The 25181-nt window shown below is 37.7% G+C and overlaps 1 long non-coding RNA gene across 2 annotated transcripts; it reads right to left on the reverse strand.

Annotated features, from left to right (window-relative positions):
• Positions 1–2645: 2645 nt before the first annotated feature.
• On the reverse strand, positions 2646–12419 carry LOC120069603 (uncharacterized). 2 transcript variants are annotated; one of them, XR_016524836.1, is made up of 9 exons: positions 11914–12419; positions 11740–11817; positions 11595–11653; positions 11438–11508; positions 3902–10529; positions 3725–3802; positions 3582–3638; positions 3425–3495; positions 2646–2887 (listed from the first exon to the last, which is right to left on the reverse strand). It is a non-coding gene; the product is annotated as an uncharacterized LOC120069603 (long non-coding RNA). The 2 variants fall into 2 exon arrangements; XR_016524837.1 differs by lacking the exon at positions 3582–3638 and having other exon boundaries at positions 2646–3495.
• Positions 12420–25181: the final 12762 nt, after the last annotated feature.

Consider the following 25181-nt stretch of genomic DNA (forward strand, 5'->3'; position numbering starts at 1 on the left):
GACGACGTGCCTGGTGCCTACTCACATCGTCATCTCACCAGCCTCAAGCTGCCGCCAGGATCTAATCCCCTGAAAAGAAGAACAAACATGATTAGTGGACCTAGAGTCTATAATCCAGGCATAATCATCATTCTATACTAAACAAATTTCCAAAACTAGTAAATCACATTTACTTTGTTTTACCTTGGCCTTAGCCTTTTTCTTCTTCTTCAACCAGCGAGAATATTTTCGCTTCCAGTGCCCAATCTGGCTGCAATGGAAACATTTTCCTTTCTCAATCGATGCTGGTTGCCTACCTTGTCGTGCGGCAAGTTGTGAGTTAGTCGGTGTCTTTCCTTTTCCCTTACTACCCTCCTTCTTCTTCCACTTATTAGTGTTAGAAGTAAAAGGTGCATATTTAGTTCCTGAGGTCGAACCCCGATGGAACTTCTTAGATGATGAAGTAACATTTGCCTCGCCAACCTTTTTTCTTCTTGCTTTTCAGCAAGGATTGGAATGTCTACAACTCGTTGAGGAGAGTTGTAAGAGAATAATCAGCTTTGTTTAGCACAACATTGTTAACAAAGTGGAGGAAGCTTTCTAGCAACGTTTGCAAAATAATGCTAACCTAGCTGCCTTTATCGATGCGGGCCCTATTCATCTCCGCCACATTGAAATGGACCATCATGTTCAGAACGTGTTCTCGAACAGATGTACCCTCGTCCATTTTGGAGTTGAAGATGCATTTCAGAGCTTTGTGCTTGAGATGTCTAGACAGTTGTTCGAACATTCCCCTTAGGGAGTCCATGATCTCACGCGCAGAGACTATGGGCTCATGCTTCTTGGCCAACACGTAATTCAGACTAACCAAGATGTAAGCTCAGACTTTCTCGTTCGCCCCTGTCCATTTCTCATATGCCTCCAAACATTTTGAGCGGCAGTTTGAGTCGAAATAGGAGGACACTCTTGTGTAAGAATGAACCTCGGGTCATCGATGATAAGTATTGTATTAACGTGTTTTTCCAACTAGCGTAGTTTTCGCCAGTCAGTTTGTCGGCACTTAATAGAGCTAACGTGGAGGTTGCCATTTTAAAAGTTGCTGAAAAACATGAACACACTTAATAAGTCTATGTATTACCACTTTTAACACCAATTTTAGGTTTTAGCAAAATAGTTCTTATATACCCTAATTGAAATGACATTTATTTTGCAATGATGCCCTAGCGAGGCAGGACAAAAGTCACCGGTAGGGTGATCAGATGCCTCTTCACTAGGATGAGACATTCTTAACCATATGTTAATATTTAATAATTCCGCGTAAGTGTAACCCCTCATTTTAGGCTCTAAAGTTCTGCCCTAATGCGGCCACAGTAGGGAAAAATAGATTAGGATAAGAGATTAAAACGACATTATACTATATAGAAGATCAGATAAAGAGTCGTGCAAAACTACCATTCTTTAAGAGGACACTTTCAAGGTGTCTCAAGGCGATGCACAAAACGTTATCCAACCTAATGAGAGAGATTGTGGGATATGTTGTTACACGTCCTACTCCCACTTATTATGAACATTCTCTTCATTCACCTTGGTATTGACCTACCCAAACACCATCCTTTAAGGGGACACTCCCAGGATGCCTTGAGGCCGAGGATAGATCGCATGGTGTGTGAACTTTAGGGAGAAATGTGTAGAGGTTTAAGTGAAGTATCATATACCCCAATTACCTCCCACTAAATGTTCTACCTAGGGATTCATTAACTTAGACAATTCGGCTATTGATTTTATCTAAGTGTGGGTTTGATTTTCTAAAAAACAACTCTTGCTTTTGATAATTAAACAAGTTCGAATCAAGTCCCATTAAACACTTTAACATATTATCATTAAATTTGCATGCATGCAATAAATCTATCCAATTCACCTTTCCAGGTAGATTCCCAGGTAAGGGTGTTCTGTTTTCGTCAGCTTAAACACCCCAGCCTAGACAGAACCCGTTTTAGACAAAAGATCACTTATAGATAGATTTGGTACATATTTAATCTTTTATTAGTCAATTTAATCCCATTAAACTGAATAAAAGATTAAACTTAGGTTTCTAATCTCATTAGAATCCTAATCTTAAGTCTATCTCCATCAAATTTTAAAACTCTTTTAAAACATGATTCAAGCCTAAGTTTGCATGCATGTCTTTCTTATTGATTTAGTTCTAATTTCCATTATAACTCTTATAAAAGGAAACAACTAAAACCCTCCACATTGCTAAGCTAGACTAGGTATTTATAACTCTTATAAATTAATCTATGTGTCATGCTTCATGCAATGTTCATTCATTACTATATATAACTCTTATATAAATTGTAATGAACATACATGCTTTCATACATCCTTATACTATAACACTTATAATATAAAGATGATGCATGAATATGCTTAATGCATGCATATATTATAACTGTTATATTATATGATGCATAAGCATGCTCTTATGTAATATAATCATGCAAGCCACTATATTATAACTCTTATAATATAAAGATGATGCATGAATAAATGTATGATGTAACGATCCGACCCCTTAGGACATAAGTTACGCTGTTACTAAATACATGCATGCATGGAACTTAAAACGACACCATTTTTATGGTAAAATAAATACTAAACAAATAAGGTAAGTTTAAAAGTCCTTCATTAAATTCAAATATTAAAACAAAAGAAATGGGTTACCCATAAATCATAAATGATAATAATAAGTCTGAAAACAATTCTTAATAGTAAGTTTCAAACATCAAAACTGAAAAGTTAAGAAAAACATAAAAAGAAATCTAAATCTCATGAGTGAAAGCATAAAATTGGTCCCAGTGGCTCGATCACGAATTCCGCTTGTCAATCGCCGGTGTATCTCTACCTTTACCTGAAAAAACAACATGAGAAAGGATGAGTATAAAATAATCAGTAAATAACCCCACTACTAAGGTCAGACTAGACATCTATGTCCTTTAGATGGCTACCTCTTGTGAATCCCGAAGGAAACACAACCCCTGGTGAATCCCGAAGGAAACACAATATCTGGTGAATCCCGAAGGAAACACAATATCTAATGGGCATCTAACTAATCGGTATAGACACTATCACAGTCTCAATATCACAATTATCCCAATATGGTTTTATAACATACATATACACCTCAACATCATGGCTATAAACACATGCACATACGCCTCAATATCTTCATATCAAATACAACCTCAGTGAATCAAGTATCATCTCTCACTAGCATGCAAGTATCTACGTGCACAAATAAATCTTTCGGATTCTCATACAAGAACATATATCGATCATATTATACTATCCGTTTATCATGCTATCGTTCTGTCATAATATTCATCTATCATGCTAGCATATATATAGTGTCTGGCCCGTGGGCAGTTCTAGTAGTAAGACTACTTACCTCAAAATTAAATCCAAATAAACCCAAGCAAGCTTATCTCCTCTTTGCCCAAATAAATCTTGAATCAAGCCCTAAAATTCATAAACCAAATTTATTCCAACTTTCGGCAAAATCCCAAACACATATTTAACTTATGACCAAACACCAAGATACTTACCTAACACGTGGTTCAGTCCAAAACCACTTTGAACTTCGATTAAAAAAAAAATCCAACCTAAATAGGGGTCACAACCAAAAAATGATAAATAAATCTTTAGCAGTTAATTTTAATCCAAAAGGGGACAAAGTCTTAACACTTACCAAAAATCCACCAAAAAATAATCTTTGAAGGTGTTGGACAGCCCGCTCTCAACTTCGAGATTCTCCAAAAGATTGAAGCTAAGGCCAAAAATATTATGGGCAACATAAAATTAGGCACACACTCATTGGGCATCCAAAACCCATTCAATAAGAATCCAACAAAACATTAAATGTTACCCAAAATTCCAAAATTTGCGGAGATACATGAGAAAATGGCTTTAAACCATGCAACGACGGTCGGTGAAGTCAGCAGTGATGTTCGACATTTGCTCGGCTCCTGCGGCGACGAAACCGGTGGCAGACCCAAACGATGGCGACTTATGGTCTGGGCACGAACGATCGATTGCGTTCGTGGGCTCTGGTGTGTGACGGCTAACGACGAACGACGTGCGGAGGAGCACGATGGAACAGGGCTGGATGGACGTGGGTCACGCGACTGGGTTTGCCGGCTTGAGGTTCGAGGCAGTGCGCTGGGGTAGGCTTTGGCCGCGAGATTTGAAGTCTCGACCGGATGGCTGGCTAGACGGCGCGACGTTAAAAAGAGGGGGAAAGGCTGGACGACGCTCAAATTTGGGGAAAAGGGTTTCACGGCTGCTGCTACATGTGAAGTTGAGGGGAAGGGAAAGGGGAAGAAAAATAAAAAGAAAAGAAAAGGAAAGGAAATAATTGAATAAAAAAAAGATAAAATAGTATATTTTGCTTTATTTTATTTTATTCTTTCCTTAATCCACGTTATTTCTTTAAATTTCCTCCCTTTCTAAGATAGAATTAACTCTTGCCATCAATTTCCAACGTAAATAATTTCCAACCTCAAAAATTAATCTTTGAATGTGTTGAACAGCCCGCTATCAACTCCAAGATTCTCCAAAAGATTGAAGCTAAGGCTTAAATTTTGTAGGCAACATAAAATTAGGCGCACACTCATTGGGCATCCAAAACCCATTCAATAAGAATCCAACAAAACGATGGCTGTTGAACCGTGTATCGACGGTCGGTGAAGTTAGCAGTGACGTTCGGCGGTTGCTTGGCTCCTGTAGCGACGAAATCGGCGGCAGACCCAAACGATGGCGGCTCACGGCCCGGGCGCAAACGGCTGGTTGCATTGGTGGGCTCCAGTGTGCGACGGCTGACGCGCGACGGACGATGTGCGGAGGAGCGCGAAGGAATGGGGCTGGACGGACGCGTGGGTCACGCGACTGGGTTGGCTGGCTTGAGGTTTGAGGTGGTGCACTGGGGGAGGCTTCAACTGTGAGATCTGAGGTAATGACCGGATGGCTGGCTGGATGGGGCGACGTCAAACGGAGGGGGAAAGGCTGGGTGGCCCTCGAATTTGGGGAAGAGGGTTTTAAGGGGAAGGGAAAGGGGAAGAAAAAGAAAAAAAAAAAAAGGAAAAGGAAAGAATTGAATAAAAAAAGATAAAATAATATATTTTATTTTATTTTATTCTTTCCTTAATCCACATTATTTCTTTAAATTCCCTCCCTTTCCAAGATGGAATTAACTCCTACCATCAATTTCCAACATAAATAATTTCCAACGTTAAAAATTAAATTCCACAATTACACTTAAAGTCCAAAATTTCAAAAATACCCTCAATTAATAAAAATTACTGAAATTACATTAAAATAAAAATTCGGGGTGTTACATTGTTCCCTCCTTAAAGAACTTTCGCCCTCATTTCATCCTCTTGCTCTCAGATAGCCTCATTGAACTGGTGATTCTGCCACAGGACTTTCACAAATGCAATCTCCCTGCGGTGCATTGTCTTTACCTCTCTGGCAAGAATCTCTACAGATTTCTCCTCGTAGCTCAAGTTGTCATTCAACTGCAAGGGCTTAAAGTCAACTACATGGGCTGGGTCTGTCACATACTTTCTCAGCATCAAAATATGGAAGACATTATGAACTAAAGACAGTGCTGGAGGCAATGCCAAATGGTAAGCTACAGGGCCAACTCGTTCCAAGACCTCGAAATGTTCAATAAATCTCAGACTCAACTTTCCTTTCCTGCCAAACCTCATAATACTTTTCATAGGTGCCACTTTCAAGAACATTTTAACACCAGTCTCAAATTCCAGGTCCCTACGTTTCACATCAGCATAGCTTTTCTGTCTGCTTTGAGCTATATGCATACGAGTCTTGGTCTTCTATATTGCCTCATTCGTGGTCTGTACTAGTTCAGGTCTTAACAATTTCCTCTCTCCTACCTCATCCCAACACACAGGAGACCTGCAACTATTTCCATATAGGGCCTCAAATGGTGACATCCCAATAGTAGACTGATAGTTATTATTATAAGCAAACTCCATTAAATGCAAGTTAGCATCTCAGTTTCCTGAAAACTCTATGGCACAGGCACGCAACATGTTTTCCAATATTTGATACAATCACTCTATCTGCCCATCAGTCTGTGGATGAAAAGTTGTACTAAAATCCAACCGGGTCCCCAAAGTTGCCTGAAGACTCTTCCAGAAGTTAGACGTAAAACGAGGGTCTCTGTCCGACACGATGGACACAGGCACTCCGTGTAATCTCACTACCTCCTTCATGTATAACTGTGTCCACTTATTTACTGAAAAGGTGGACTTTCCAGGTATGAAATGTGCTAATTTTGCAAATCTGTCTACCACAATCCAAATTACAGTGAAACCTTTGACTGTCCCTGGCAACCCCATGATGAAGTCCATAGACACATGCTCCCACTTCTATTATGGAACCTTCAATGGCTTTAACAAGCCTGCTGGCTTCTGCCTCGAGGCTTTCACCTTCTGGCACACCAAGCACTTACTGAAGAACTCCGCAGTCTCTTTTTTCATATCACTCCATCAGTAATAATGTTTCAAGTCCTGATACATTTTGGTGCTGCCGGGATGAATAAAAAATAAGGAACTGTGAGCCTCTGACAACAACTCATTCTTAATATCATTATCATATCATTATCTGCTGGCACGCACAAACGTCCCTGATAGAGGAGATTCGCCATCCTGGCCTGACTCCACCCTATGAACTCTCCCTCCATATAAGGGTCACAACACTGCGCATCAATAATTCTCTGCCTTAGACTCAGTCACACTAACAACTGCGCTAACTGTGTCGTGACCATCCCCACTGCCACTGCAATTTCTGCCCGCTCTAGCTCATTGCACAAATGAGTTTGTCTAGTAATAAGGGCTGCTGAATGAGCCATTTTTTTGCTTAGGGCATTTGCCACAACATTTGCCTTTCCTAGGTGGTAACAAATTTCATAGTCATAATCCTTCACCAGCTCTAACCACCTTCTTTGCCTCATGTTCAACTTCTTCTGAGTGAAAAAGTACTTTAAACTCTTGTGGTCAGTGAAGATCTGTATCTTCTCTCCATATAAGTAATGCCTCCAAATCTTGAGAGCGAAAACCACTGCTGCTAATTCCAAGTCGTGTGTGGGATAATTCTGTTTATGCTTCTTTAACTGACGTGAAGCGTAAGCAACTACTCTGCCCTGCTGCATCAGTACGCATCCCAACCCCTTATTGGACGCGTCGCTGTAAATGACAAAACCACCTAATCCATCTGGTATTATAAGAACTGGGGCTGAAACCAACCTCTGCTTGAGATCTTGGAAACTGTTTTTGCAAGCCTCATTCCAAATAAAAGCTGCTCATTTCCATGTCAACTGAGTCAATGGGGCGGCTATGCGAGAGAAGTCCTTTACAAATCGTCTACAGTAGCCTACCAGTCCCAGGAAACTGCGCACCTCACTGATTGAGGTTAGACGAGCCTAACTCGTAACTGCCTTAATCTTTGCAGGATCCACATAGACACATTTCTTCGATACTACATGTCCTAGAAAGAACACCTGCCTCAACCAAAACTCACATTTAGAAAACTTAGCATACAGTTTATTGGCCCTCAATGTCTCCAAAACTTTTCGTAACCCCATGTTCGGTCTCTGTCTTGGAATAAACCAAGATGTCGTCAATAAAAACAATCACAAAGGTGTTGAGGAATTTCTCGAACACCTTATTCATCAAATCCATGAACACTACTAGGGCATTTGTTAGACCGAACGACCTCACTATGAACTCATAATGCCCATACTTTGAATGAAAAACTTTCTTGGGTATGTCATTGTCCTATATTCTAAGTTGATGGTATCCTAACCGGAGATCAATCTTTGAGAATACCGAGCTCCCTGCAACTGATCGAACAAGTCATCAATCCTGGGGAGGGGATACTTGTTCTTGACGATCATCTTGTTCAGCTCTCTGTAATCAATGCACAGCCGTAACGATCCATTCTTTTTTTTCACAAACAAAATAGGTGCATCCCATGGTGACACACTAGGGCGTATGAAACCCTTGTCCAACAACTCCTGCAATTGAACCTTCAGTTCCCTCAACTTTGCTAGTGCCATTCAGTATGGAGTCTTCGAAATAGGGGTTGTGCCTGACTCCAACTCAATAGCGAAATCTATCTCCCGCTGTGGGGACAATCCGGGAAGATCCTCAAGGAAAACGTCTGGAAAATCTCTCACTACTGGCTCTGAAGTCAAAGTGACTTCAGCCCTCTAATGTCAACCACACTGGCCATAAAGCCCTAGGCTCCTTGGTCAAACACTCTACTAGCCTTTAAAGCTGAAATCACTTTGGGTAGGACCACGACCCTAATCCCTTTAAACTTAAAACTGGCTCCTGTAAGGAGGTTAAAGATGACCTCCTTACGGGAGTAATCTATGCTGGCATAATTAGCAGTTAATCAATCCATGCCCAAAATCACATCAAAATCACGCATATCTAAAATTATCAAGGTCACATCTAATGTGTGATTTGCTATCTCTAGTACCTAACATGCTTTTATTTTTTTTTGTAGCTAACATGATCTCTCCTGATGGAGTGGAAATAGATAGTGCAAAGGGCAAAGGTTCTGACTCTAACGTGGCATGCCTTACAAATACGAAAGATATAAACGAGTGCAAAGATCCAGAGTCAAACAAAACTAAAGCATGGTGCCCCAAAATGGGAAGCGTACCTGTCACCACCGTGTTTGACTTCTCGGCTTCATGCCAAGTGGTAGAAAACACCCTACCCTCTGTTGTTGATGACTTGGGCCTCCCTGAAACGAGTTTACGGACTGGCCCCTGAGTTCAGGCATGTTCTTCCTTGGGCCTTTCTCTGACATATGCACCTTCTGGCCACATCGAAAACAGATCCCAGAGCCGGCTAGGCAACATCCCCAGTGTCGCCTACCACAAGTAGTACATATCGGCCTATCTTCCTTGACAATCACAACATGGGAGCCCTGCTGTCCCCATGGACGTGGAACATTCACTGTGTTCTAGTTCCTCTGCTGATGCTTAGGAGCCCTGAGCTCAGCTTTCCTTTTCTGACCTGCAGAGGTCCCAACCTCGAGTGACCTTCTGTACTCTTCTCCCGCTTGGGAGTCAGCATCAATCCTCATGGCGGCCCGTAGTGCCACAACATACGTCTTGAGGTCTAAAGCATGTACCAAACCTCGTAGTCCGCTCCTCAAACCTTGAATGAATCTCTCTATTCTCGCTGCCTCGATGGCTACTAGTTCAAGAGCAAAGTGGGACAGCTTATCAAATTTCTACTCATACTCCACCGACATAACTCTCTGTTTCAAGTTCAAGAATTCTGTCTGCTTGTTGTATCGGGTGTTGGCCAAAAAATACTTCTCATAGAAACGCTCCTTGAACTGCTCTCAGGTTGTAAGTTTCCCATCAGTATCAATCATTTTCTCTGCTGAACGCCACCAAATTTTTGCATTGTTGTCCACATGAAAACTACACATTGGAGCTTGTGCTCTTCTGGGCACCTCATAAAACGGAAAATCGTCTCGATAAATGACAACCACATCTCTGCTTTGGTGGGGTCCTCTAACGATCCATCAAAGTAATAAGGGTCAAACTTCCTGAAATCTCTTAGATTTTTAGCCTCAAGGGACAGGCCCTGCATGTCTCTATCCTACGGTCGGGTCTGCTTTAACTGCTCAGATGGCACCGGTTCCTCCTGAGCCTAGTTCTGGGTAGTCTGTCCTGCCATCATGTTATGGATCAGCTCCTGCAGTTTTTCCATTAGGGAGGATGCAACGACTTCACTAATTCTGGCTTCTATTGCCTTCTCATCGACTTAGGTCATAGGTGGATTTGGAGCTGTCAAGATAGTCTAGCTACTCTCAACTCCCTCTTCCTACATCCCTCCTCTAACAGTCTTTCTTGTTCTAGGTTTAGGTGCCATGTTCTGTCATGAATTCATAAATTAGCTATCTACCTCTGGGTCTTTCTCAGAAATCATGCTATTAAAATATTACATCATTAATCTTATATATGCACTGAAAACTTTCATTAGTACGACATACCTAACGATGACAAGGAATCCGTTACTGGGCCACAGGGACTACCTAGACTTACGTAGTAAGTCAGTCTACAGAACCCAAAACATGGCTTTGATACCAACTGTAACGATTTGACACCCTAGTACTTAAGTTAGGTCGTTACTAAATACATGCATGCATGGAACTTAAAACGACACTCTTTTATGGTGAGATAAATATTAAATAAATAAGGTAAGTTTAAAAGTCCTTCATTAAATTCAAATATTAAAACAAAAGAAATGGGGTACCCATAAATCATAAATGATAATAATAAGTCTGAAAACAATTCTTAATAGTAAATTTTAAACATCAAAACTGAAAGTTAAGAAAACCATGAAAAGAAATCTAAATCTCATGAGCGAAAGCATAAAACTGGTCACAGTGTCTCGATCACGAATTTCACTTGTCAATCGCCAGTGCATCTCTACCTTTACCTGAAACAACAACATGAGAAAGGATGAGTATAAAATACTCAGTAAGTAACCCTACTACTGGGGTCAGGCTAGACATCTATGTCCTCTAGATGCCTACCTCTGGTGGAACATAAAAACTGCTCTAGTCCTCATGGGACACATACGTACATGAAAAATTGATATTTATCTTACTGTAGCTAAGTATGCCCACTACCTCTAGTGAATCCCGAAGGAAACATAACCCTTAATGAATCCCGAAGGAAACACAACCCCTTGTGAATCCCAAAGGAAACACAACCTCTGGTGAATCCTGAAAGAAACACAACCCCTGGTGAATCCCAAAGGAAACACAATATCTGGTGAATCCCGAAAGAAACACAATTTGGTGAATCCCGAAGGAAACACAACCCCTGGTGAATCCTGAAAGAAACACAACCCCTGGTAAATCCCAAAGGAAACATAATATCTGGTGAATCCCGAAAGAAACACAATTTGGTGAATCCCAAAGGAAACACAACCCCTGGTGAATCCCGAAGGAAACACAATATCTGGTGAATCCCGAAGGAAACACAATATCTAATGGGCATCTAACTAATCGGTACAGACACTATCATAGTCTCAACATCACAATTATCCCAATATGGTTTTATAACATACATATAAACCTCAACATCATGGCTATAAAACATGCACATACGCCTCAATATCCTCATATCAAATACAACCTCAGTGAATCAAGTATCATCTCTCACTAGCATGCAAGTATCTACGTGTACAAATAAATCTTTCGGATTCTCATACAAGAACATATATCGATCATACTATACTATCCGTTTATCATGCTATCGTTCTGTCATAATATTCATCTATCATGCTAGCATATATCTAGTGTCTGGCCCGTGGGCAGTTCTAGTAGTTAGACTACTTACCTCAAAATTAAATCCAAATAAACCCAAGCAAGCTTATCTCCTCTTTGCCTAAATAAAGCTTGAATCAAGCCCTAAAATTCATAAACCAAATTTATTCCAACTTTCGGCAAAATCCCAAACACATATTTAACTTATGACCAAACACCAAGTTACTTACCTAACACGTGGTTCAGTCCAAAACCACTTTGAACTTCGATTAAAAAAAAAAAATCCAACCTAAATAGGGGTCACAACCAGAAAATGATAAATAAATCTTTAGCAGTTAATTTTAATCCAAAAGAGGACAAAGTCTTAACACTTACCAAAAATCCACCAAAAAATAATCTTTGAAGGTGTTGGACAGCCCTCTCTCAACTCCGAGATTCTCCAAAAGATTGAAGCTAAGGCCAAAATATTATGGCAACATAAAATTAGGCACACTCTCATTGGGCATCCAAGGGTATTCAATAAGAATCCAACAAAACATTAAATGTTACCCAAAATTCCAAAATTTGCGGAGATCCATGAGAAAACGGTTTTGAACCATGCAACGACGGTCGGTGAAGTCAGCAGTGATGTTCGACATTTGCTCGGCTCTTGTGGCGACAAAACCGGTGGCAGACCCAAACGATGGTGGCTTACGGTCCGGGCACGAACGATCGATCGCGTTCGTGGGCTCTGGTGTGTGACGGCTGACGACGAACGACGTGCGGAGGAGCGCGATGGAACAGGGCTGGACGGACGCGTGGGTCACACGACTGGGTTTGCCGGCTTGAGGTTCGAGGCAGTGCGCTGGGGTAGGCTTCGGCCGCGAGATTTGAGGTCTCGACCGATGGCTGGCTAGACGGCGCGACGTCAAAAAGAGGGGGAAAGGCTAAACGACGCTCAAATTTGGGGAAGAGGGTTTCACGGCTGCTGCTACATGTGAAGTTGAGGGGAAGGGAAAGGGGAAGAAAAATAAAAAGAAAAGGAAAGGAAAGGAAATAATTGAATAAAAAAAAGATAAAATAGTATATTTTTCTTTATTTTATTTTATTCTTTCCTTAATCCACATTATTTCTTTAAATTTCCTCCCTTTCTAAGATGGAATTAACTCTTGCCATCAATTTCCAACATAAATAATTTCCAACGTCAAAAATTAAATTCCACAATTATACTTAATGTCCAAAATTCCAAAAATTCTCTTAATTAATAAAAATTATTGAAATTACATTAGTAATAAAAATTTGGGGTGTTACACATAACCTATGGTGGGATATAAAACCATATGGCATACTATATGACATATAATTTAAACATACATCTCATGAATATTCATCAAAATTAATGGATTGGGGTGGTTAGCCTAGAAAAACGAAAATAAAAGCTATCTATTACATAAACCATCGAGTAAATCGATTTAAACAGGCGAACTGGGTCTTGAACCACCTGGGCGAAGCCTCACTCCCTGATCGTGTAGCTTTTCCTTGTGATCGTCTAGTAAAGTTGGTCAAGTAAGCACGACCGTGTAGCAACGATCGAGTACCTTTGACTATGCGATGAAGCATGAAGACCACTAATTGTGTAGCACACTGAGAATAACACCTGCCTAAACGATTGAGTAGACGACAACTATGCGATGAAGCATGATCGTCTAGATGATCAAGGAGCAAATGCCGAGTAACACTTACCGAGTGATCGAGTAGCCAGTGACTATGTAATGAAGCATGTTGGCCTACACGATCATTTAGTGCGCACGCTTACCATGCAACGAGTATCCCATACTCAGTGATCGTTTTCCTCCATCGTTTACACGATCGAGTAGCCAATGCAACATGAACAAGTAAACTCTTTACTCGATTGTGTAGCATTAGACATACAATCATTTAGTAAATGTTACACGATCAAGTTAGAACTTTTCTACTCGATCGTTTAGTCAAATCTAAACGACCGTTTAGCCTGAGCTACACGAACTGACCAACCTTTGTCTTCTTCTTCCTCGAAGTATACTACATCTCCATGCCTTGAAGCTTCATCAAGAGCGACTCTTACAGACTCAAACACTTTGAATACAAACTCGATAGCAAGTTAATATGTCAAAAAACACAGGGGCCCTACAATTAACCTTGAAATGTAAAAGAAAGCAAGAAACAGCGGCAATCATCCCAGAAACTCCATTAATTTACATCCACAAATACATTTAACACTTAAACATAATGTAGACATGCTTAAAACCCACTAAGAATGTAAATGCAATTCAATACATCATTGGATTTGGAATATCAGAACAACCTGGCTCTGATACCATTTGAAGGATCTCTTATTCAAGAGAACCAGCGAGCAGGAGCAAGATCTTTTCAAACCCATTGTGAAAGAATAAAGCATTTACAGATATACAACCACAATTATGCATTATAAAGAAAATTATAGCATGCTTTCTTAACTTAAAAAACAAAGAGAATCAAGTGACATACCTTTGAAGAACTTTTCTTCACGTATTCCCTCGATCTACACGGGTCAGGCATCCCACCAAAGTCTAAATGATCATAAATGCAACGAATGACCAATGTAATCACAGACTGTCTAATCCTCGAACGACAACCCTCGATACTACCACTCAGTTACCTTGGTATTCTCGGAAAGAGAATCTAAGAGGTGTGGACTCTGTGTGAATTTGGTAGAGGGAAGAAAGATGTATACGACCGAGTAAGTGGGAGAAAGTGTTAGTCTATCATATAGACACTGGGTACTCGATCGCCTAGTAACGAGGAGCAATCGTTTAGCAAACTCGCTTGGTTGTTTACTCTCTTGAAAAGGCTATCGTATAACTTTCTTTCACTCGATCGATTGGTATGCAACAATGCTGTAATTTTTCAAAAGATGAAAACTCTTTTCATTTTATTCTTCAGTTATTAAAACTGAAAATAACATCCCATTTGCACAGTTAATGGAGAAAAGAAAACAATCAACGAACAATTATCTCATAATTGTTTCTATTATATATAAATATAATAGCTAATTTATTATATTATATTTATAACCTATAGTTTTAGTATCACATTATATGTAATATATCAACCATAGTTCTTTTCTCTTTGATTTAATATAAATCATATTTATATTAATTCTTCTAATTAATTCCTCTAATACATCAAATCAATTATATCACATATAATTGAATCAATTTAATTATATCATGTATAATCAAATTTTCTCTTGTTAATTTGAACACTTCAAACTAACCCAAAAACTGATTCTCAACTTGAATCCATTAAGCTACCAAGGGGACCTTATAGGCCTGTAGCTTGAATCTCCAACGGTACGTGAATAACTGACTAAACTCTTTAATCATGATATCCACCATCCGTTAACTGTCGGACACTCCACTAAATACCGACAACTGCACTATTTTCACTACATATATATTTTTGTGTCCATTGGATATATCCAATCAATAGTACGATAACCTTTCACAGATCGCTCGTAAGTATAGCTGTGCCAATTTATCATTTTGCCCATGTAGTTACATCTAACTTCTTAAGTACCACTGATTCCTCTAATGAACAATAAATCATAGTCATACTATGAGTGAACACTTCTCGGGTCATGAGAAGGTGTGACACCACATTGTTCAAGCCCCTGAATCAGCCCTTAAGGGAGCAATCTATTTACTTACCTCTGCTTCGGGGAAGGAGTGAATTTCATCTTGTGTAGCAAAGTTCCCAGCTCCTCAATCAGATAAATTCCCAAAGTGGTAGGTTTGAGTTGGCGATCTGGCCACTAGCACCCATGAAAATCAAAGAACCGCCCTTATAGGCAGGAGTTCCCAACTCACTCAAGATTAAGGTCATGTTACATCCTAGTGAAATAAAAGTCTCTGTCATGAACGACATTACATAACGAGATTAAACATTTCGTGGTCTGGTCTTATACAAACTTCTTTGTATAGGATACCCCCGCTCGCATGTCTCCACATGAATGATCAGGATCAGACCATCTGTAGCACTTTACAACACTTGTAACATCTACAAAGTGGGTCGTATCCGTAGTGGCACAAGGATAAAATTTCCCTCCTTTATCCATATACTGCAAACCATTTAGGTTATCACTTAAGGCATGATCCACTTGTATGTCTCCACTTACATGCTTAAGTTACAACGATAACCAGAGATCTTAATTTATAGGTTTGTGAGTAATGCAACTAAAATATCTCATATTTCATAGACAATAGTGAAAAAAATATCTCATATTATTACATCACAAATGTTTGTTCATACATGTGTTTACAAACTACAGGGCCCTACGAGATTTAAGGCATCAACCCCAACAGTTATCCTATAGTTATGGTAACAACATAACTGTATAGTTATGTAAAGTATAGTTAGTGTTATGAAGTTGAGTTTGAATTTCAGTTTGTGGTTAAAATACGTGAGGTTTTAAGTTAGAATAAGTAGGGTTTTCAATTGAGTTATAAATTCTATATTTGGAATGAAAATAATTTAGAGATGAGGTATATGCTATATTGAGTTTTTGCTAAAAATAAGTGGAGGGTGGGGGGGAAGGTAAGGGAGAATTCAATAAACTTCATTTTAATTTGTTCATATTCTTATGTTGGGTTTAAAATTGGTAAAGGGTGTCTCAATTCTTATGTGTTGGTTTGTTTCAATTCTTAATTATGTTGGTTTGTAGATTGGGATCGAGAATATATATATATATATATATATTGAGGGGGCCATTTGAATTTGTTCATATTCTTATGTTGAGTTTATGTATTGTAGGGGGGAAGGGGTGTGAGTTGGTTTGTTTAAGTAAATGTAGATATGTGTTGGTTTGTATATTGGATTGAGAATAATTTGGAGATGGGTATATGCTATAAATGATGGTGGGGAAAGGGGGTTAATTATATTGACATTGTTATTTGTGTATTGAATTTGAGTTTAAAATGTGTAAATACGGGTGGTTTGAATATTAAGTTATTTGTATTTTGAGATTGACAATACTTTTGAGATAGGTATATGTTACATTGAGTTTGTGGTTAAAATATAAGTGGGGGGAGGAGATTGAATAAACTTAGGTTTGAGATTGAAATATGTAGATATGAGTTGGTTAGGTTTAAGTTGGGTTTTAAGTTCTATATTAGATTTGATATTGAAATATATAGATATGAGTTGGTTTGTTTCAATTATTAATGTTCTCAGTTGAGTTTTAAGTTCTATATCATTAAGAATAAATTTGAGATGAGTATATGCTATTTTGAGTATGTGGTTAAAATAAGTCGGGGGAGGGAGGGAATAAGGTGATTGTCTAATTATATTGAGATTGTTATTTGTATTTGAGTTTGAGTTTAAAATGTGTAAATACGGGTTGGTTTGAAGTTAAAGTGGGTTTTATTTGTTAATGTTCTTATATTGGTTTTAAAGTTGGTATAGGGCATAAATGTATAATTATGATTAAATTTAAGTTGGGTTTTAAGTTATATATTGAGTTTGAGATTGAAATATGCAAGTTTGAGATAGTTTGTTTCAATTCATTAATGTTCTTAGTTGAGTTTTAAATTCTATATTCATTTTGAGATTGGTAGTATATTGAGAATTAAACTTATTTAAATTTGTATTTTGTAGGTATCTCAAGATTTATGTTAAAGATGCGACAAGCGTAGTTAGGTCGTAGAATTGTGTTTTATAGGTAGTTTGTTATCATGTAATCTTATTTTGGAGTTAAGGAATTGTTTCAATTCAAACATGTTTTCTATATATTATTACTATTGTAGACATGTACTTGATTTTGACAATTTTTATTTTAGTTTGATTGATATTTGTAAGATTCAAAGAGGTATGACTTCTAAAAGAAAAAAGATTTAGATATAGAAAAAAAAGTTAAATCCGACGGTTAAATATATAATCCCTATGATTCAAGGGGTCGGGAAAAAGCATAATTTTATGCGTTTTCACCTTTTCTCGACTCTGAGAAATCATCCCTCGACGGTCCAGGGGTCGAAAAAAGCCACTAAATCCCAACGATAGAAACACACCGTCTAGAAATGACCACTTTGAAGGAAATCAGACATGAGGATTTCTATGAGCAACGGAAGGATCGTTCCAAATTCCATTCGAAATTGAACATCAACAATTACAGTACAAGAACGGAAACTAATAGGTCATGCACAACAAGAAATTACAACATGCTTTAAGAGAGTGTCAAGGGATAGAATATGCATACCTTTGAAGAAACATTTTTCACGAATCCCTCGACCAATCTCCAAACGTCCAAGACAACAATGCTCGAACACAACGACCGGTACAATAGTACGATCCATAGCAAACACCACGCAAACACCATGAACCCAACGAACGGCCTCCAGTGGGCTCTGTATGGACTTGGTTAGGTGAAGAGACAGGAGGAACAACAATCATGTAGACAATTGAGCAAGTAGGAGATGACACAGTCTATCGTATAGATGATGTGCTCAATCGTGTAGAAGATGGCAGTCTATCGTATAGACAACGCCACATGATCGTTTAGCTATGACCAGCTGAGTGAACTATCGTATAGTTATACTCCACGATCGTTTAGTCTCTCTACTAGTTATCGCTTAGTAAAACTCTTTCACTTGATAGCTTTATCGTGAGTTTCTTTTTGAATCAAGTAACTCTCAAATTTTAGGAAAACATTTTTCCTCTTATTTCATGGTTACCATAAAAACACCAATAACCTCCCACTCAATTGGTTATTAGAGAAAAAGAGATAATTATCAAATAATTAATAATATTATAAATAAATATGATAACTAACTTACAATATTATATTTATAACCTATAGTTTTAATATTTCATCTCATGAAACATATAAACCATAGTTCTTTTTCTATTTTATGGCACTTAATGTAAATCATATTTACATTAATCCTCCACTTGATGTATCTCATACATCACAACGATTATATCATATATAATCAAATTTCCTCTTTTCAATTTGAACATTTCAAATCAACCCCAAGAACTGATTCTCAACTTGAATCCATTGAGCTACCAAGGGGACCTTATGGACCAACTTGAATCCATTGAGCTACCAAGGGGACCTTATGGACCTGTAGCTTGAAGCTCCAACGGTATGTAAATAATGTTGGGATTGGTGTCCTAATTCTCCCGGAGTCTCGTTGTTTTGTAAAGATGCACATTGTTTAAGGAATAAAATAATTGTTATTTAATTCTAGCATTTACTTATATCCAATAAACAAAGCTTCTTGGTTATCTTCATTAGAAAAAATTCGGGCTTTAATGTCGGTTGGCAACCGACGATAAAGATAGTGTTATTAAAGCCCTTTAATGTTGGTAGCCTTTAATGTCGGTTTTAAACCGATATTAAAGGGCTTCAATAACACCAATAACACAGTCTTTAATGTCGGTTGTAACCGACATTGAAGGTCTTTAGTGATTAAAGCCTGTCGGTTGCAACCGACATTGAAGCCCAAATATGTCCATTTTATCAATTATTGTCCATTTTTTAAAGTTCCCTTGCCAAATCCATTTTTTCGGTAAAAAAGTATAACATGACATATCATCATCGAACGCTATGGCTATGACATATTATTCATGTATGGATTGTAAATCTATTACATTTAATTCGTAAATTCTGCTATAGAATTATAATTTAAAAGGCGTACAATAATTCAGGCCTTGAAAACATAAATTACAAATAATACAAAGATTATGATTTTACAAGGGCAACAAAATCTTCCGTGTAAGTTTTATTAGCCAAAGCTTTATCTGCTATGAGTTTCTTGTAACTAGAGCTTAAGCCACCCTACACCAGAATTCATTAAGAAAAATGATGGTTATCTATGTCTCTCAAAGACCCTCTCAGTTCCATATTAGAACCTTGTAAAAGAAACTACAACGTGATTCTAATCAAAAGAGATGAGTTAAGAAAGAAGCTTTATAAGACTACCACCTTGAGTACCCCACAAAAGGTTGAAAGAGGGCAATAAATTGGGGTGGCTCTTTGCCTTGAAAAATACGACCCTGCCAAAAGAAAAAAAACATATGATAAGGAAATTCCCAAAGATAGAAACTATTTATCACGTATACTTTATGTTTATGGTACCTAAATAGGCCTCCCTTTCAGCGAGTTGGACATTGTATTCGTCAACCGTATAGCCATCTTTTGATCTTTCTGAGGTTTGAAATAATAGAAAATGGTTTAACAGCAATAAACACATATGTTTATGTACAAATGCACTTAAATATGTCATGATATGAAAATGTAAGGAATGAGAAAACATCCCTACATTTGTTTACAAACAATTATTCTTTTACAGGAATCAAGAGTACTTTCATTAGATCAAGGAAACTATCCTCCATTATTCGCTGGACAGCAGTAGAACAGTGTGAAAATATTAAAATGTAATTTATGGAATCTGAAAAGAAATTGAAAGCTAGTAAGTTCATTACCTAGAGAATCATCTCAATAAAAGATTAGTGCTTCCATCCTTTCAAATGGTCAACTTCCATGTATGGCTCCAGAAATCCAATGAACTGAAATGATGAAAAAAAATATAGCAATACTGTAATCTCCCAAGTAGTAAACTTTCTCCACGGACAAACTCTCAATCGGCTAACAATTTCTTGTTGATATCGATAATATAGGAAATGCTAGACAACAGTGAAAGCAATTAATATGAAACCAATAGAAACATTACTTCCTTAAGAAAATTTTATTCCGCATGGTGCTTAAGAAATAATGAACGATTATCTCTCAGAATAGGATAGATTACTAACCTAAAGAATGGAATATCTCAACTATAGGATGCAATGAACTCAATATGTAATTGTAAGCAATCCTATACGGAAGAAAAGAAGAAAAGGAAGAAAAAAATTGTCCAAAAACTGAGAAAGAAACCGAACCATATATGTGCAGACTAATATATGTATTAAGACACATCCTTTCATATAATGTTGTGTCCCTTACAAAGGAAAGATCCCTAATGAAGAGCGGTGAATCTTTAACATTAATTAAATAGTCTTATTCATTATTTCCAGCATTTCTTTCCTCGAAGAACTGGGAACTGTCATTTTCATACAATTTTTATAGCTTTACATAACATATACTGAGCTGGTATATATCAATTACTCCAAGATCTATAAATAAGAATGCAGAGTCTGACCTCGGGTTTATATGGAAGCACAAATGAAGATAAAAGAGTTGATCTTGGTGGGGGAAGAACATCAGGAACCGTTTTTGCAGTATGTGTCAAGCTGAGAAGACCTTGAAGACCTTCATAACTCAGCCCCTGGATTTGAGAATTAGATTAATCAATGCAAACTAGATATCATGCACTTCTATATAACTGATGTTAGCAAGTTAATACAAAAATTTTCTCTATATGAGGACCATTGAGAAAAGGAAAATACAACAGGCAAAATAAAAGAAAATCACAAAAATTCAGACTACATGTTGAAATTCTTTTAAATTTTGCTATTCCATCATCATGGATTTTAGCAAGAAAGAAAACTCACTGAGATTATTGCAGCTAAAGAAATGTAAGGCTGAAATGGCACACTTGAAATACATATAGCAATAACACTGTCAGCCATTTTTTCCTCTTCTCTGTTCAAAGATTTCAATATTTGCAAACTTGAAAACATATGAGATATAATCGTTCACTATGAATAAATTCACTATTTCAATTCAACAACTTCACCAATTTTATTGACTACATTTTAGTTTGTTTCCCTTTTGTTAATCACTTTCTCAAATATTCTGTGCCCAATTTCTCAGTTCTCTATCGTTTATCATTGCAAACTAGTTCAGAGTTGAGAAATCTCCACCTCTCCTTCAAAAATATATTTCATTACGTCATTTAAAAAAGAAAAAGAAAAAAAGAAAAAGATGATGATAATAAACACATGCTCTATTATCTACCATTTTAAAATTGAATCACAAATACAGTTCTCCATCTTTTAAATTAAAAAATCTGCTACAAGTTCTGATATCAAATGCATATTCAGATTAAAGAAATACAATAAAAACAATAGTTTACCAAGTTACAAAGAATAAAGCCAAAGGGATACAAGATAAAAAGCAAGAACACATGTTACCGAGATTTCAAATACAAGACATTTATTGAAGACAATCAGCATTCCTGGTTCAAGTCTGCAACCAGAAAGGAAACGGGGAGATCAAAACTATGAATTGACATTGGCAATATTGTTATTATTGTGATTATTATTATTTTTTAAAAAGCATAAAGCAAACCAGGAGAACTAGTTCAACTGAGAGTGATCAATGCAGGGCACTGATAAGGAATTTATGGATTATGGATCAAATAAATGATATATGTTAAGGTACCACATTAACTTAGTTACATTTAAGGTGAAAGTTCAAATTAAATTTGCACGATGATGATATGTGATAAAAAAAAAATACCTAATGTATTTGCCCAAAGCATACTTTACTTCAATTGATTTTTGGCCATCTACAAACAAATTTATAAGGCAATCCATGTTGAGGTGGCAAATCAACAAACTACAAAACTTGGATATACCTATTGCTTTAGACTAATAACATTGACTTCAATTCATGATACCTTTTAGCTGCATAAAGAAAGGCTCATCAACATCAAGTTCAAGGTTAAGAGATTTAAGCATCTGCTGAAATAAAAGAGTCTTTAAATGAAGGATAAAGTTGATCTTACAATGAACTCAATTAGGCATCAATTCATTTCAGTCAAACAATACAATGAGGTAACCGATTCTCATGTTTCATCAAAGAGAAAATACATACAAATGAGAAAATATATACTTGATTGGAGTCAGAATATCCTTTCGAACTTCCTTTGGACCATTTTCTCTCTTTGATATTGGATCTATGGTTAGGGATGAAAAGGCAGACAATTTATTAGATCTTGTGAGAATAATATATCACAAGTTGAAAAAAATGGTATAAGAATAATATGCTAACGGACGAGATGGAGATCGACCACGACAGAGACAACCGGCAGAGACAACCAACGACTCACTAATAGAGATGATCGACGACCCACTGGCAGATTTGTACCCACAGCTACAGATTTGAACATTGACGCGATGGAGATCGACGGAGACCGACGAAAAACTTGATGGATGTAAACGTGATGGAGATCGACAGACAAACAGATGGTGAAGGAGATTGATGGACGAACGATGGTGAAGGAGATCGATGGACGGTGAAGGCGATCGGTTAGGGTTTGGGTAAGAGAGAAATGGAGGCAACACATGATAGGGTAAAAAGCGATAGGGTGAAAAGGCAAAATGGAGGTGGCGCGCGAGTGTGTACTGTTTAATTTTTTAATAAAATAAGAAAAAGATAATTACACTTTTAATGTCGGTTTAAAATCGACATTAAATCCCATCTTCAATGTCGGTTTAAAGATACGTTTTATTTTTTTTAAAAACCGACATTATACATCTGATTTCACTTTTTCCAACCGACATTAAAGCCCAAAATTCTTCTAGTGCTTATGTGAACTAAGCATATATATGTGATATACAAGTGGATCATGCCTTAAGTGATAACCTAAATAGGTCTGTAGTATAAGGATTAAGGTGGGATACCTGATCCTAGTGATACTGCGGATATGGCCCGCTTTGTAGAGGTTTGCAAGTATTGTACACTACTACAGATGGTAGATCCTGACCATTCATGTGGAGACATGGAGCGGGGGTGTCCTATACAAAAAGTTTGTATAAGACCTGGACCACGAGATGATTAGACTCTGTATATAACGCTGTTGATACTAGAGACTTACATCTCACCTAAACGACCATAGTGACATGACCTCAATCCTGTGTGTATTGGGAATTCCTGCCTTTGAGAGCGGTCCTTTGATTAGTATGTGTGAGAGTGGCCAGATTGCCAACTCAAATGCCTACCTTTTTGGGGGCTTTCTGATCTGGGAGCTGGAAACTCAATCCACAAGATGAAATTCACTCCTTTCTCGAAGCAGGGATAAGTAGAGAGATTGCTCCCTTAAGAGCTGATTCCGGGGCTTGAACATAGTGGCCATAGCTTCTCTTTGGAAGAGAAGACTCAGTCATAGAAGAACTATGATTTATGTTCATTAGAGGGGTCAGTGGTACTTAAGAAGACAGATGTAACTACAGGAGCATAACGATTATTGGCCCAGCTATACTTACGAGCGATCTGTGAAGGGTTGTCGCACTGCTGATTGGTTAAGATGGACACATAATATATCTGTGGTAAGGAGAGTTCAGTTGTCAGTCTTTAGTGGAGTATTTGACAGTTAACGGATGGTGGGTCCCGTGACTAAAGAGTTTAGTCAGTTATTCACGTATCGTTGGAATTTCGAGCTATAGGTCCATAAGGTCCCCTTGGTAGCTCAATGGATTCAGTTGAGGATCAATTCTTGGTGTTGATTTGAAATGTTCAAATTGACAAGAGGTATTTTGATTATATATGATATAATCATTATGATGTATCAGATACATCTAGTGGAGGATTGATGTAAATGAGATTTACATTAAGTACCATGGAATAGAAAAAAAAACTATGGTTTATATGTTTCATTAGATGAAATATTAAAACTATAGGTTATAAATATAGTATGATAAGTTGGTTATCATTTATGTTTATAATAATATTAATTATTGGATAACTAATTCTTTTTCTTTTAAATAATCAAAGTAGTGGGTGGTTATTAGATCATGGTAACCGTGAGTTTAAAAGAAAAATAGTTTTCCTATTTTGAAAATGAGGTTTTGCAAAAGATTGAAAAGTTTTTTTGAGTTTTCTCTGTCGCGAAAAGAAACTCATGAAGTCGTCAACTAAATATGGATTTACTAAACGACGGCTGGACGAGCTAAACGATCGTGTATCTGTGAGCTAAACGATCGTGTATCTACGAGCTAAACGATTGTGCAGGATTTACTAAACGATCACATAGTTTTGCTAGACGATCGCTGGTCCAAGGTAAACGATCGTGTAGAGTCTGTAGGTGGCAGACGGAGCTAAATGATAGACTAAATGATCGCATAACTTTTGCTAGACAATCACATAGCTTTATCTAAACGATTGGGCATCGGCCTATACGATAGGTATACGTCATCTCCCACTTGCCCAGTCGTGTATGCGATCATTGTTTCCTCCTTTGTTTGCCTCATACCAAGTCCAAACAAAGTCCACCCTCTGGATTCTCACACCGAGAATACCAAGGTCGCCTTGTTGGTGGTGTCAGACTCAACTCGACACCGTCGAGGTTTTCTGGAGGCCATTTATGTAGCAGAGGAATTCGTGACCGAGGAGATCGTTGAGGACGAGCGTGAAGTGTTCATGCTGTGTTCGTTGCGGTATTACGATCGTGTAGATCGGACGTTCGTGGTCGCTGTTGTTTAAGCGTTCATGCGCAACGGAGTGCGAAGACGCATCCTCATATGTGCATAGAGTTTGATCTCTGTTCATTTGAGTTTATTCATGATGTAATTTCTCTGTATGGATTGTATAACCATTTGTTTGAAGTTGACTGTAAATGTATTGTTCATTTATGATTGTAATTTGGAATAGTCTTGTTCCGCTGCTCATGGAAATCTCCGCATCCGATTTCCTTCAAATAACTAACTAAACTCTTTAGTCACGAGATCCACCATCCATTAACTGTCGAACACTCCATTAAAGATCGACAACTGTACTCTTCTCACTATATTTTGTGTCCATATCAACCAATCAACAGTGTGATAACCCTTCACAGATCGCTCGTAAGTACAGTTAAGTTTACTGTTTTGCCCCTATAGTT

This window comes from Benincasa hispida, chromosome 11 (assembly GCF_027475165.1).
Source record: "Benincasa hispida cultivar pf3 chromosome 11, pf3_genome.v1.1, whole genome shotgun sequence".
NCBI lineage: Eukaryota > Viridiplantae > Streptophyta > Magnoliopsida > Cucurbitales > Cucurbitaceae > Benincasa > Benincasa hispida.